At 37.5% G+C, this 16,101-nt stretch overlaps 1 protein-coding gene across 1 annotated transcript in view; it reads left to right on the plus strand.

The window, feature by feature from the left end:
- LOC140204230 (cationic amino acid transporter 3-like) overlaps positions 1-16,101 on the plus strand; it is a 158,463-nt gene that overhangs the window by 22,251 nt on the left and 120,111 nt on the right. The gene's annotated exons all lie outside the window — the stretch shown is intronic.

Here is a 16,101-nt window from a genome sequence, read left to right on the forward strand (position 1 = left end):
CTGTCCACTTTTAACCTGGTGCAGCTTGAGCAATTCTACAAGGAGTAATGGACAAGCCTTGCTCCATCACATTGTGCAAACTAACCGACTTACCCAAAAAGACTGCTGGCTGTAATAACTGCAAGAGGTGGTTTGATTAGTTAATGAGTAAAGGGGGATGAATACTTTGGAACTGCTGACATCTCTGGTTTTGAATTTTTCGTTTTTCATGCTTTAATTTTCCCTGAGATTTTGGGCTCTGCTGTGGGGGGAAATTGAGCATGTGATACATAAATAAAAATTCTCAGTTAAATTGATCAAAATCCCTGGGTTTTGTGCTCATTTATGTGAACAAAGGGTTTGGGGCTGAGTACTTTTACAAAGCACCGTCATTCCCAGAACAGTTTCTTCTGCTGCTCAAGCTAATTCCACACTTATCACAGGCCAACTGCCAAAAATATTGTCTCTTTGAAAGCAGTGCATTCACATGATAATGGAGCCAACTAGTTCCTGATGTGACATCACCAGGCACACACCTGATTGCTGATATGTGTCCTGAGTTGATAGAGCAGGGGGAGAAATGGTTAGGATGGATACAAGCAGTAATAAAATCAAGCATTAACCTTTCCTCTGCTAATCTTTAAAAGGCTTTAATATTTTTAAAAGTATGATTTCAACTGCAAATCTTGCCAGGGCTGCTGCCAAATTTTGAAACCAAAATAGCTTTGTAGCAAATACAGTGGAAGGAGAACTAATACAGGAAATTAACCATCCTGAGTCAACAGACTTCTGCATGTCTCACCTACGTGTCACTTTTAACAACTTCTCCCAGCCTTCCCTGTAGGGTGCCTATAGTGTACAGATTTATAGATACAATGGCATTGGCAACAACAGTGTAGTGTTGAAGGTGCACTTAATGTCTTGGAATGACTAAGATGAGAGAATTGCAGTCTAACTGAGACAGGTGAAGAATATTTAAGGTATTGCAAATTCAGATGGCAATTGTAGCCTCTATAAGTTCTTTTCTGTATTTCTGTTTGATAATGCAAGTAACAGGACAGAGATCCAAATCAAGCACTGACAAAATAAGCCAAGAAACTATAGGTTGGTGAGCCTAACATCAGTAGTCAATATTGAAGGTATTGTAAGAGAACAGGTGTATAAGCATTGGATAGACAGGGACTGATTAAAGATAGCCAATTTGGCTTTGTGCATGGTAGGGTATGTCTAACTAATCTTACCGTTTTTTTTTACGTGGAAAGTTGATGAAGGCAGTGGATGTTGTCCATGTGGATTTTGACAAGGTCCCATATGGGAGGTTGGTCAAGAAGGTTCAGTCGCTCGGCATCCAGAATGAAGTAGTAAATTGGATTAGACATTGGTCCGCTGGGGAAGCCAAAGAGTGGTAGTAGATGATTGCTTCTCTGACTGCAAGCCTATGGCTAATGATGTGCCACAAGGATCGGTGTTGGGTCCATTGCTGTTCGTCACCAATATCAATGATCTGGATGATGATGTAGTAAACTAGATCAGCAAATTCACAGATGACACTAAGATTGGAGGCATACTGGACAGTGAGGAAGACCATCAAAACTTGCGGCAGGATATAGACCAGCTGGAAAAAAAAAGACTAAAAAATGGGAGATGGAATTTAATGCCTTTGATAGGGTGGAGTGGTCTTATTTATTTGAGATCTTAGAAAGATTTAATTTTGGTCCGGGTTTCATTTCCTGGATCAAATTGAACTATCAAGCCCCTATGGTTGCGGTTATAACTAACGATCGAAAATCTCCTTATTTTAGATTATACAGAGGTACCCGGCAGGTTTGCCCTCTCAGTCCTCTGGTATTTAACTTGACTTTAGAACCTCTTGCTATTGCTCTTCAGGATTCCAATAATGTACAGGGGAGGGGATAAAGTGCATAAGGTTTTGTTGTATGCAGACGGCTTGTTAGTCTATATTTCAGATCCAAAGAAATCTATTCTTCTTATGTTATCTGTATTTTCTGAATTCAGTAGTTTTTCTGGATATAAATTAAATTTACACAAAAGTGAGTTATTTCCTATTAATCATCACTTGGATCAATACGATCAAATACATTTTAGTATTGCTAAAAATCACTTTACTTATCTTGGTATTAAATTTACTAAAAATTTCAAGGACCTGTATAAATATAATTTTCTTCCATTAATTGATTATACGCGACAAATACTTTCTAAATGGTCTCCTATGACGCTATCATTAATTGGTCGAATTAATGCTATTAAAATGATAGTTCTACTGAAGTTCTTATATACATTTCAAGCAGTCCCTTCCTTTGTTCCTAAACTGTTTTTTGATAGAATAGACTCTAAAATCTCATCCTGTATTTGGAATAACAAAAATCCTGGATTGAGTAAACCTTTATTGCAGAAATTAAAAAAAAGGACTGTGGTATGGCTTTGCCAAATCTTAGATTGTACTACTAGGCAATTAATATTTGAAATATTACCTTCTGGATTTATTATTCAGACATACATGACTGTCCTTTATGGGTGGATTTGGAGGAAAACTCTGTGAAGGGGTATTCTTTGGCCTCTTTACTGGGAGCTCCTCTTCCTTTTCTGTTCTCTAAGATTGGTAGACAAGAACTCAATCCCATTATTAAACATACATTAAGAATTTGGTTTCAGTTTCGCAGATTTTTTGAGTTAAATAATTTTGTTCTTTCTAGTAAAATCCATCTTAACTATTTTTTTAAACCATCAATTTTAGATCAGGCCTTTTTAATTTGGAAAACCAAAGGAATAATAACTTTTTCAGATTTGTTCATAGGGGATTGTTTAATGTCTTTCACTCAGTTAGCGGATAAATATGATTTATCTAATGCATACTTTTTTAGATATTTACAAATTAGGATTTTTTTTACGTATTTTGCTTCCAAGTTACCCCTCTGCTTATCCACCTAATATGATAGATACCCTTTTTCAGGCTAAACTATTTCAAAAAGGATTGATAGCTACAATTTATAAATGGTTATTGAATTTACAAATGATATCTAAAGATAAAATTAAAGGTGCTTGGGAATTGGAATTTCAAGGGTTACTTTCAGATAATCAATGGAGTAAAATTTTTCATTTAGTAAATACTTCATCTATTTGCGCCCGTCATTCCTTGATACAGTTCAAGGTAGTGTATCGGGCACATAAGTCAAAGGATAAGTTTGTCCGTATTTTTCCCAATGTCAATCCTATTTGCGATTGATGTAATATTGAGGTAGCCACTTTAACTCATATGTTTTGGTCTTGCATAAAGGTGGATAATATTTGGAAAGATGTCTTTAAAACTTTATCAAAAATCTTGGATCTGGACTTACAACTAAATTTACTTACAGCAATTTTTGGGATTATTCCATCAGAAGCAGAACATATTCCTGTTTCCGCTCAGCCTTTTCAAGTTTATTGGCTAGGAGAGGCAATAAATGGAAGTATCCTAATCCACCTACTGTTTTTATTGGCTTTCCTCCATCATGTCCTGTTTAAGTTTAGAGAAAATAAGAAGTTGGACATTTGATACATCCTTTAAATTTGAAGAAATCTGGCAACCTTTTATTCAATATTTTCATATGATTTGATTTATTGATTTTTGTGCTGACTCTCTTCCAGTTATTTTTCTGAAGTTTTGGATTCGCACAGAAAGACTTTCTTTTCTTGGTTTTACTTTCAGGATGGACTGCCCAGTCCTTTTTGTTTGTTTTTGTTTGTATAGAATAGTGGGGTTTTTTTCCACATAAAAATTTCAAAGTCTTTTTCCTCTTCATGAATTGATGAGAGGAGAATTAATAATCTTTTTCCTTATTATACATTCTATATCAGAGTAATTCTATGCATGATTTTGATTATGTTTATTGCACCTTTATGTATTGTTATTGATATAGATATTTGAGATAATTCTCCTCGTGTTTGTCTATATGCTCTGTTTAAATCAATAAACAGATATTAAAAGAAAGAAAGGAATTTAATGCGGGCAAGTGTGGGATGTTGACCCTTGGGAGGACAAACCAGGTAGGCCTTACACTGTGAGCAGTTGGGCACTGAGAAGTGTGGTAGAACAGAGGGATCTGGAAATACAGATCAATAATTCCATGCAAGTGGCGTCATGGGTAGATAGGGTCATAAAGAGAGCTTTTGGCACAATGGCTTTCATGAATTAACATTGAGTACAGGAGTTTGGGTTCTATGTTGAAGTTGTACAGGATATAGGTGAGAACTGTGTGCAATTGTAGTCACCTACCTACAGAAAGATAACAATAAGATTTAAAGAGTGCAGAGAAAACTTACAAGGATATTGCCAGGACTTGAGAACTTAGAGTTATGGGTAAAAGTTGAATTAGGTTCGGACTTTATTCCCTGGAGTGTAGGAGAATGAGGGGTGATTTGATACAGGTGTACAAAATTATGAGGGATGTAGATAGGGTAAATGCAAGCAGGCTTTTTCCAACTAGGTTGGATGAGACTAGAACTAGAGGTCATAGGTTAATGGTGAAAGGTGAAATGTTTAAGGGGAACTTCTTCACTCAGGGTGGTGAGAGTGTGGAACAATCTGCCAGCAGAAGTGGTTGGTTCAGGTTCTATTTCAACATTTGAGAGAAATTTGGAGAGCCACATGGATGGGTATAGAGGGCTTTGTTCTGGGTGCAGGTCAATAGGACTAGGCAGATTAATGGCTCAGCATGGACTAGATGGGCCAAAGGGCTTGCTTCTGTACTGTAGTGTTCTATGACTCTAAGCATCCTTCATTGATGGCAAACATTACTTAACCAATGGATATGACAATATATACAAAGTCATAGTGCATGATCCACCTAACTTTTAAATTTATACACACAAACATACACAGAAATGGCAGAAAACATTTAATTAGTTAAGATATCTTAAAGCTAATCCTGATCAAGTCAATATCTAATATCTACACAGTTAGAAAAAGGACTCCTACCTGATTAAAGTTCAAGTTCAAAATACATTTATTATCAAAGTACATATATGTCACCTTACACATTCCTGAGATTCATTTCCTTATGGGCAATCACAGTAAACACAAGAAACACAATAGAATCAATGAAAGACCACATCAAACAGGATGGACAACACCCAGTGGGGTGAGGGAGGGTGGGAGGGTGGGAGGGAGGGAGGGAGGTGGGTAGGGAGGAGAGAGGGAGGTAGGGAGGGAAAGCATGAGGTAGGGGGAACAGTTGAAGAACAATTATTACCCCTCAACCATCAGCCTCTTCAACTAGAAGCTAATCATTTGAGGAGGACTGACTTATGGACCAACAGTTTCCTCCTCCTGAAGTCAATAACTATCTCTTTGGTCTTGCTGACAATGAGTGAGAGATTGCTGCTGTATTACCACTCAGCCAGATTTTCAATCTCCCTCCTATATGCCGATTTGTCACCACCTTTGATTTGGCCAACGACAGTGATGATATCAGCCGACATAAATATGGCATTGCAACTGTGTTTAGCCTCACAGTCTCAAGTATAAAGCAAGTAGAGCGGGAGCTGAGCACGCAGCCTTGTAGTGCACTTGTGCTAAGGGAGATTATGGAGGAAATGTTGTTGCCAATCCGAACTGACTGGGTCGGCAAGTGAGGAAATGAGGATCTTGTTGCACAAGGAGGTATTGAGGCCTAAGACTTGAAGCATATTGATTAGTTTTGAGGGAATGATAGCATTGGATGCAAAGCTCTAGACAATGAAGAGTATCCTGATGCATGTGTCTTCACTGTCCAGGTGTTTCAGGATTGAGTGAAGAGTCAATGAAATGGTATCTGCTGTGACAGTAGGCAAATTGGAGAGAAAAGTCTCTTCTCAGACAGCAGTTCATATGTTTCATCACAGTGAATGTACTATTGAATGATAGTCATTGAGGCAGATTTATCACATTCTTCTTAGGCACTGGTATAACTGAAGCCTGCTTAAAACAGGTAAGTGGGAACCTTATACTGCCAAAGCAAGAGGTTAAAGATATCAGTGAACACTCCAGCCGGTTGACTAGTCAATCTCATCTTCTCAGGCATTGATCCTAAATGAAATAGCAGTGAGGCAATGACCAACAATAGAGAATTAATGTTGGAACTTTATGGCTCTCTGTGCTGAAGAGTCAGACTGGAGAACATTTTTTACGATTAAGAAACCTAAGTAAAGCCTAACAGCATCACCCACAATTCTATCAGGCGTGCTTGAAAAGCTATGAGGCATAGATCACCATAAAATATAAGAGAATGATCATTATCAGGTCAGAAAGAATTTATCCAAATGAGTATTCTTCAACATGTATAAGGCTGTGCAAGCTTCCCACGTAGAACGTTATTTAAAATTCCTATGAATTTTGTTAAGTAATCACTGGTGTCATGCAATTATCAAGCATATAGAGCAGGAGTTAAGTTTAACACCTTATTCAATATTAATAACTTCCTTCACTACAAAAATAGCAAATTATCAGCAAGACATTGAAGTATGCAGCTAGATGATTTATTTAAGTCAGTGGTTCAAATGCACAAATTTGGTTGCAGAAGTAAGACAATTAATTGGTGTTTTGTTAGTTTGACACATACAGGTTGCCAGCGGGTTTGAATTCTATGCTGACAACCAAAGGAGTGAGACAAAGCAAAGTAAGAATTGGCGTGGGATCCATTATTTGCTTTCCCATTCATTTCATATTTTTATGCAACAAACATCACCTGTCTAGGTGAGCAGTTTCTTTGTGGCTGAGATTTCATCACCTTCAATTCTTCTTCCCTATGAGCCCCACTCATAGTTCATATGATTTGGTACTTGCTTTTTAACAGCAAACCTTTTTCCAGGACCTGTTCTGACAAGTGAGTTTTGCTTAATGCAAAAACAACTACAGTTACATTGCAGTGTACTTTGGCAAAGAAACAAACATAATCTCAGGCCAACCATGAACTTGGAAGCAATGTAAGATGCTATCTGCCAATACTGAACAATTGAAACGAAATGCTGGAACACCTTCAACTGATCAGGTAGCATTGTTAGAGAATGAAACAGAGCTTACAGGAAGGAATGGGCTTCCATCTCGATGATGGAGGTCTGCACAAGTTGGGGTAGGCTGGGTGCTACTGGAGGGAAGCATGTTGGGATTCAGGAGACACTGTACAAATTCTTTCGGGACTACTCAGCAAGGAATGGACTCTACAGAGATGACAATCATTGAACTTGTAAAATTTGTTGTGTTAGTTTGTCACATTGCCTTATGAATAATAAAACAGGAACTGACATGAAGCAATATGGTCTTTAGAAGGTATTGAGGTATTGACTATTTTCAGGACCCCTTGGCGTTAGGGAAAAAAACAGCAGGAATTAAATACTTGGATTTGCATGTCAGATGGTGAAACCTAAGTGAACAGTATATTCCACTGGATTAAAGCATGTCAACTGATGCCTATGAATCATATTTAGAAATGATCTTCTTCTGGTTGCCCAGCTGTTGAAGGGTGATGGGGGTGGAAGCCTTTAGTTTGGATGAGGAACACTCTTCATGATCTGTTAGCATAGTACACCCGTGGGAAGCCCAATCAGGTTCCCAAACATGTGTCCCAATCTTATTCATGAGAGTCATCATGGGAAAAGTGCATGGTGCCTATCCTGGCAAAATAGCCACATGTGTCATATGCATTCATGGGTCACCTGCTGGAAGAATTGAATGTTAAGGGAGTGTAGAGTGGTGGCATCTTTGTAAACTACTAATAAACAATGGGCACAAAGCCCAAGTGTCAGCTAAGATCTGCCGGACCTTCAGCCTCAAAGGGCATTAATGTTCTATGTATTGAGGAAGCTTATCCTTCATCTGTAGACGCTGGCCTGCTGGAAACTCCACAGTTCTATCAAACGGTTCTGTGAGAAGCAAGTGGATGCAGGTCCTATTGTTAGTATTTTGTTAGCAGTCATCGTACTCTGTATCTCATGACCTAAAGTAAAAATATCTATGCTGCTCTCATTGATCAATACTTAATGTGCAGATCCAATGCAAAGCACAAAAGTGTAAAATTAACCTTCAAAAATTGTCAAATCAAAAATACTTTAAACAAATCCTTTTACATAAACAAATGAGAAAGCAGGCTGGAAATATCAGTACTTATTGACATTATTTCTGAAATGTTGACAACCTCCTTTGGTACAATGATGTTGTCTCTTTAAGCTGGCAAGTTACACAAATACAGGGAAATCCGTGTTATTTATGTATTAGAATTTGCAAACCACTTTTCCTGTGAGAGCTGTTTGCATGCAGCCTAGCATGTTACGGTCAAATGTGGAAATTTGTGTTTGAGGCCACCCTCCTAAAACATCCAGTGATGATTGTGTGGAACGGGCTGCCGGCAATGGTGGTGGAGGCGGATACAATAGGGTCTTTTAAGAGACTCCTGGAAAGGTAACATGGAGCTTAGAAAAATAGAGGGCTATGGGTAACCCAAGGTAATTTTTAACAGGTAAGGACATGTTTGGCACAGCTTTGTGGGCTGAAGGGCCCGTGTTGTGCTGTAGGTTTTCAATACTTCTATCCCAGGTTTCCCTGGTTTCAAACTCCCCTACCCATTCCCAAACCCACATTAAAATTCAGTCCATATTTCAGGTCAAAGATCTTTTATCAGACACCACAAGAACTAAAATGATGTAGTATTAATTTGACAAATTCAGCTGACAGTTCCCTCATTGGAACATTTAATAAAAATAAAAGTACATTCAGCCAGAGATGCATTCCTCCGAGATGCAACACAGAGCGTCAGAGGAAGTCATTCCTGCCTGTGGCCATCAAACTTTACAACTCCTCCCTTGGAGGGTCAGACACCCTGAGCCGATAGGCTGGTCCTGGACATTTCATAATTTACTGGCATAATTTACATATTACTATTTAACTATTTATGATTCTATTACTATTTATTATTTATGGTGCAACTGTAACAAAAACCAATTTCCCCCAGGATTAATGAAGTATGACTATGACTATGACTATGAAAAAGATCTCTTAGTTGTTCCAACACTCCATTAATCAGATGTTTGGCCATATGCAAATTAATTTTCCAGGACATATTGTTAGCTATTGCTATTTTTAAGTTATGTTCATTCTAAGCTGCAGAAAACCAAAGACAAAAAAAACCTACTTTTCTACAAGGACTTCCTATTGCTGAACAAATTAAATCTTTAGTAAGTCTTTATATTGATGCTTCATGCAAGAAAACTATCTGTGACCCAGTCAGTTTGTGTTTTAGCCATGAATGGACAATAATTTCACAAAATACTTGCTGTCCCTATGGTCCACCTCATTTCTGGGGAAAGCTCATAAAATCCTATTCACAACAATTTACAAATAGATTGGGTGATCTATAGATGTACAAACATTACAGGAAAATCACTGTCAGAATTTTTACCAGAAATAGTGCAATGATTTTGTCTGTGCAGGTGGTTTAAACAATTCCAAGTAGTGCATGGGCAGCAAGGGGGAGAGGTGTGATTTGCATTTACTCATATTAAAGAAAAGTTTTTTTTTGTTGCAGATCATCAAAAAAATACAAGGACTACCATATCTCTCAGGCCTACCCCTTGACCATTGCTAAATGATTGTCAGCCAAAGGTAAAAAGAAAATACTTTTTCTGGGACCAAAAGTCTCAAAGATTATAATGAACCATTCCATTTGACAATTAAACTGTTTTAAAGTGTGTCTGCCAAATATTCAAAACAAGAGTAATTGAATGAAACAGGCTTCGTCATGAGAGAACCAAAAGATTAAGATATCCAAGCTTCATTCTCAATATACAACCTATCTAAAATCTGATGACTGAATGAAAATCTCGAAGTCTTATATTTTTCCAGTTTTCTCCCTGATATTCCTGGGAGGGTTGACTTCTTAATTGAGCAAAAATCCAGAGTTCTGGGAATTACCCTACATCCACATCAGACTACTTGCTTTATTTATTTTGAGACAGCAATGGGCAATTTCAACCCTAGACACGTAAAGGACAACAGTTAGTTGGGCAGCTAAAGTCAGTCCAGTGACAGATCTAACAGTTCTAGTCCCATGGGCTCCTTCTTCAAATTATTCTCCTGAAAAAGCATTTTAGCTCAATTCAGCAAAACTGAGAACCTTGCGACTGTGGGTGAGGAGCACAAAATGAAGGATTGAATCACCTGACAAGCAACCCACTCATTCATTACTTGAGGATAATTTACAACATCTGGGGAAAACTCCGCAGGGGCTTCATTATTCAGCTTAAGCCACGCACAATCAGAGAGAAAGCACGTCATCCTTGATCCCAAGCAAAAACTTAAAAAGAAATGCAAGGCATTTGAGGCATGGAAGACTGTCTTCCACACACACAAAATGACAATGGATTGATGGAACACTCGCTGCCCCTTATAAGGCTATGAACACGAGACCAGATTAAAGTTTTCAAGACCGAGAAATGAGACTGCAAGTTGTTCAAGCTGTTTTACAGACTGATTTCAATGTGCCAGCTTCTTTTTTGAGTAGCAGCTCAATTGTTTAATTTTTTTCTTAGCTTTGATCTAATGAAAGGGTAATCTCTCCACACCTTACCCCCACCCAAGTATATTTTCATAGACTAACTCCTTTGTCCAAAAGACTATATTACATGATAGCTTTCCAACTGTGTACAAAATTGCAACCCAATTCTGAGTCCTGCCCTCTCCCTACTTCTATTTGGGCTGCAGATATTAATCCTTTAAATATTGAAAATGTGATGGAGATTTTCAGTTCAACAGATGGACCAATCACAAGTAAAATGAATTGCTCTCCAACTCTAACAACAGAAATTCTGCAGATGCTGGGAATTCAAGCAACACACATCAAAGTTGCTGGTGAACGCAGCAGGCCAGGCAGCATCTCTAGGAAGAGGTACAGTCAACGTTTCAGGCCAAGACCCCTCATCAGGACTAACTGAAGGAAGCGTTAGTACTTAGTTAGTGTTGTTCCTCAGGTTGGAGGAACAACACCTTATATGCCATCTGGGTAGCCTCCAACCTGATGGCATGAATACTGACTTCTCTAACTTCCACTAATGCCCCACCTCCCCCTCGTAGCCCATCCGTTATTTATTTTTATACACAAATTCTTTCTCTCACTCTCCTTTTTCTCCCTCTGTCCCTCTGACTATACCCCTTGCCCATCCTCTGGGTCCCCCCCCTTCTTTCTCCCTGGGCCTCCTGTCCCATGATCCTCTCATATCCCCTTTGCCAAACACCTGTCCAGCTCTTGGCTCCATCCCTCCCCCTTCTGTCTTCTCCTATCATTTTGGATCTCCCCCTCCCCCTCCCACTTTCAAATCTCTTACTAACTCTTCCTTCAGTTAGTCCTGACGAAGGGTCTTGGTCTGAAATGTCAACTGTACCTCTTCCTAGAGATGCTGCCTGGCCTGCTGCGTTCACCAGCAACTTTGATGTGTGTTGCTCTCCAACTCTATTCACTATTTCCGAAATATGATTTCAAATCACATCAGGTTTGTTACATAATGCATAATGGAAAGAAATCAAACTGCCAGAAATTGGTTTAAAACATAGGGGTTAAGTATATTATTGGCTCAATTTGTAAGTCCTGCCAAAGGGTTTCCGTCTGAAACGTTGACTACTTTTTTTCCATACTTTACTGTACTTTGTTGCTCAGTTTCTAAGGTCTGGTGTGTAATACACTCAAAGGTTAATTACTTCAAGCTATAAAATTAAAAGCTCCCTGGAAAAGTCAAGGAGTCTGAGGAAGGGAAAATAGTTAATATTTCCAGTCGGAAGTTTTTCCATCAGAAATTCACATTTCCAGCATCATTCGTTTCTCTTAAAGAAAAACATATCATTAAATATATAAAAAATTCGGACTGTGTGTAGTCATTGATGCAAATGATGCATTTCACTGTATGTTTTGATACTTTGACATGTGACAAATAAATCTAATCTTTCATCTCTAATCATTGGCAAAATACTAGATTACTAAATCTAAATACAATAGATTAAAGGAAATATTTTCAGCAGGTGGGATGGAATTTATGTTCTGGATTATTCTATTTTACTCAATAAATCTTATTACAATTTAAATAATTTGTCCTGTTAAGGTTGTATCACACATCCTGAGTGTCCTTTCTAACTAAAGCTGAAAAGGAAAATCAAAATTTTTAAATTGTATATTTTTCCAAAATTACACCATCCTCTCAGCAATGAACGTTTTTTGTTTCATTTTAACCAAGGACACAACACAATCTATAAATGGGTGACTGACTGCACTGTGGTAGTTATCAAGTCAGTGTCTGCATTTCTTTGCTGATATGTAATGTTTTATATCAATGTAGTCCAATCAAGAAGCAAAATGCCATGCCCCTTACCTTACAATCTGTTTTTAATCTCCTTCAATCTGGTTTGGATTCAGAGGGAAAGCTATTTTTATTGCTCATGTCCTAATCAAAGTAGAAAGTGCACTTCCATTGCCTTTCCACATTAGCTAAATGACTTTTATTTTAATTCATTGTAACAATTGGAGAATGAGATTGACGTCACAAGTACTTCTTCCCTCCATTTTTCTGAGAAATATTACTAGTTTCTACTCTGAATGTTCACCCACAATCCGAATTTGTACTTTATATAGACCCACTAGATTTGGCTAATGAGTGGCACATACTGTATGAGAGAGATAATTTAGCACATTTGAAAATTTGATTCAGTACCACTCCCATGCTTTTACATTATACTTCTCCAATTTATCCCGTCTGGCATTTTTCAAAATTGCTTTTATTATTAAATCTGCTTCCCCTATACTTTTAAGCAGAGCCTTTAAAATTACAACAACCTGTTCTCTACATTTTCCCTCACGCCATCACTACCACTTGCGTTAAGTATATTAAACTTACTCCATCTGGTTTTCTATCCTTCCATCTCTCTTCTCAATTCTCTCCTCTCTGAGAACCACCACCCACATTTTTCCAAGATTATACATAGCTTACCATTCAATCCAGCGGCCTTTTAGTAAATCACTTCCAACACCTTCTCCAATGCCTTAGCTTCTAAGCCAAGTCAGTTTCCCCCAAACTGGTCACATCTCCCATCAGTACCAATCTATTGATTAGTGGTGCAGAAAATTTCTAGTGTTTCACCAAACAAGCATTCTTTACATTGGGGCTAGATAATTACTGAAAGTTTAATTGGGATAAGAGATGGGAAGCAAAATGTGAGGAGGTCAGTTTTCAAAAGTTTACAGAAAGGTGAAGTGAGTGGGCAAAATGTTGGCAGTTGCAGTGTAAAGCATAAAAAATTTAGATAAGCCACTTTGACAGGAGGAACAGCAAAGTAAAATATCATTTTAAATGTTGCAGTATAGTTGGATCTGGATTTCCTCATAGGTGAAGTAAAATTTACATGCAAATACAAGCAATTTAGGCAGCAAAAGGAACATTGTCTTTTATTTTAAAAGGGGCTGAATACAAAAGCTTAACATACTGTTTCTAACTATACAGGAAACTGATGATCTTCCTGGGATTTTGCATGGATCTCCATATTTAAGGAAGGTGCACTTGTACTTAAAACAATTCAGAGAACATTCACTAAGTAGATTCCTGGTAGGAAGCTATTGTGTCATGAGGAAAGTTTGAGTGGGTTATGCCTATACAAAGAATTAGACATAATCTGAGTAAAAAATGTAGGATCCTGACCAAGATTGACAACAAAGATGCTGAAATGTTTCAGAAAAGGCAGTTAACCTTTTAAGATAGAGATGAGAATAATTTCTTTCAGAAGGTGTGAATCTTCAAATTTCTCTAGACTGAAAGCTGTGGTTGCCAAGTCACTAAAAATTTAAGCTTATGATAGATTTGCAGAATATGGAAGGATCAAGGTTGATGGAAAACAAGAAAGTGGAATTGAGGCGTATATCCGATCAACCATGAACAGTGGAGTTGGCCGAGAAACCAGAAGACCCACTTCCACTCTAATTTTACCATCAGGTAGGAGGTACAGAAGCCTGAAGGCACACACTCAGTGATTCAGGAACAGCTTCTTCCCCTCTGCCGATTCCTAAATGGACATTAAATCTTTGGGCACTACAACACTTTTTTTTTAATATACAGAATTTCTGTTTTTGCACATTTAAAAAAGTCTATTCAATATACGTAACTGAGTTACTTGTTTATTTATTATTTTTTTCTCTCTGCTAGATATGTATTGCATTGAATTGCTGCTGTTAAGTTGACAAATTTCACGTCACATGCCAGTGATAATAAACCTGATTCTGATTCATGCAGAGCACCAGAGCTAAGCCTGATCCTTCCTACACAAATACATTATCTGTGTTCACAGTCAGTATGAATAGATACAGACCAACAGTAGGAATTAATTTTCCCCTCCTTAACCCAGTGACGAGAAGATAACATATGTGCCAAATTAAATCTACTTAGCTGAACACTGAGAATTATACCTGGGCCCTTCTCCATCTGCATCATCTAATATCATTGTAAACATTATATTATGCAAATGAACCATCAGTGGGAACTGGGAGTGAAAGTGAACAATCTTTTATGTGCTGTACCCATCTAGGTGGCACGACTTTGAATTTCTTGAGGGTGTATTGCAATGGAACACAGCAAGTTTCTTTTCTCATTTCTGTCTGTATTAAAGCAGTTGTAAGTTGATTGTTTTTCCAAACACAAGTGCAAGCAGCCCCCCACCCCCAAACAAAAAAATTCCAAGATTCAATCTTGTTAAAAGCGATCATTACAGCAAAAGCAGACAAATAAGATGGAGGGAAGTTTTTTTCCATCCTGGTTTAGTAAATTTATAAACACACAATGTGCAAGTATTTACAACAAAAATGTCAAGTTGCATTAAGGCTTCAGATATTCAAAAAGATTCCCTGCAAATACCAGAGGCACCATCCCCATTTGTTATACAACTTATAGATTCTCATGTTGATTCTGTATTTGTAGAAAGCAAAGTCCTGATCCCTACCTACCCCTCCTCCTTAGGGAAAATATATAAGAAAAATAACACAGAATGTCTAGAAATTTAAACCAACCCTGTCACATGCCACCTCACTCATCAGCTTTATTGGCTATGTCCTCAGTTTTCATCTACAATATTGTCCCCAGCATACCGCTATCAATATGCTGCAAGGATGTCATACTCATAGCTTACCAGCACCAAAACAAAAAATATAAACTAGTGCATCCAATAATATGACATAATAGTTCAAAAAATCTCACTGTATGCAAAATGGACTGGCTCTTCAAAGTTCAAGTGTCACTAGTTAAGAATATCACACACCATAATTTTATTGAACCTATTCCCAATTATTGATAAATCGGGTGACTTGCAATATAAGGTTACGTGTAATATGCATATCTTGGAAAGTGTGTTACAATAATAACTTTCCTTGTACTCTCTGATAACTTTGTCTGGATTGATGAAGAAAATTATGTCTGGATTGATGAAGAAGATCCTTTTCCCAGATTTTTCTTCCACTAGAAAGGAACCTGGTCACAGCGGCTATTTAGCTGAAAAATTATCAAACATATGCCTGATGGAGGGAAGTGTAATTCCAACATTCAATGCCATTAAGAGCAAAAGTATTTTGTTTATTATTTACTGTCAATTCTAAGTCTTTTACATCATTGTGACCACGAATATTCAGTGACACGGTTAACATTCTTGGTTAACAAAACTTTGCTGACCTTCATCTTTAACAGTTCAACAGGGTTTTTTAGGGAGAGAGACCCTGATTCCCACTAGGCAAAACTTTGTAATTCAAAAACATTTATAACTGGAGCCAAGAGACAAAGAAGGAATTTCTGAAACTGAATGAAATTAAAAATTCTTAAGGAGCAAGCAGACATGAGTTTCCAGGAAGGTACACCCATCAAAATTATATCAAACTAAGAGGTTACTTCATGAGCACTTCTTTTTAAATACATTTTATTACTATTCAGTTGGGTTTGGACTATTAAAGTATAGGTTTTTCTGCCACGTAACCAGCAAAATATTAAAATTTACCTTCAAGTTGCATTTAAAATTCCAATATAGTAAAAGACATTAAAATTGGATTGAACTAAGAAAGCTGTTTCTTTCTCCCATATAAA

This window comes from Mobula birostris, chromosome 10 (assembly GCF_030028105.1).
Source record: "Mobula birostris isolate sMobBir1 chromosome 10, sMobBir1.hap1, whole genome shotgun sequence".
NCBI classification, from domain to species: domain Eukaryota; kingdom Metazoa; phylum Chordata; class Chondrichthyes; order Myliobatiformes; family Myliobatidae; genus Mobula; species Mobula birostris.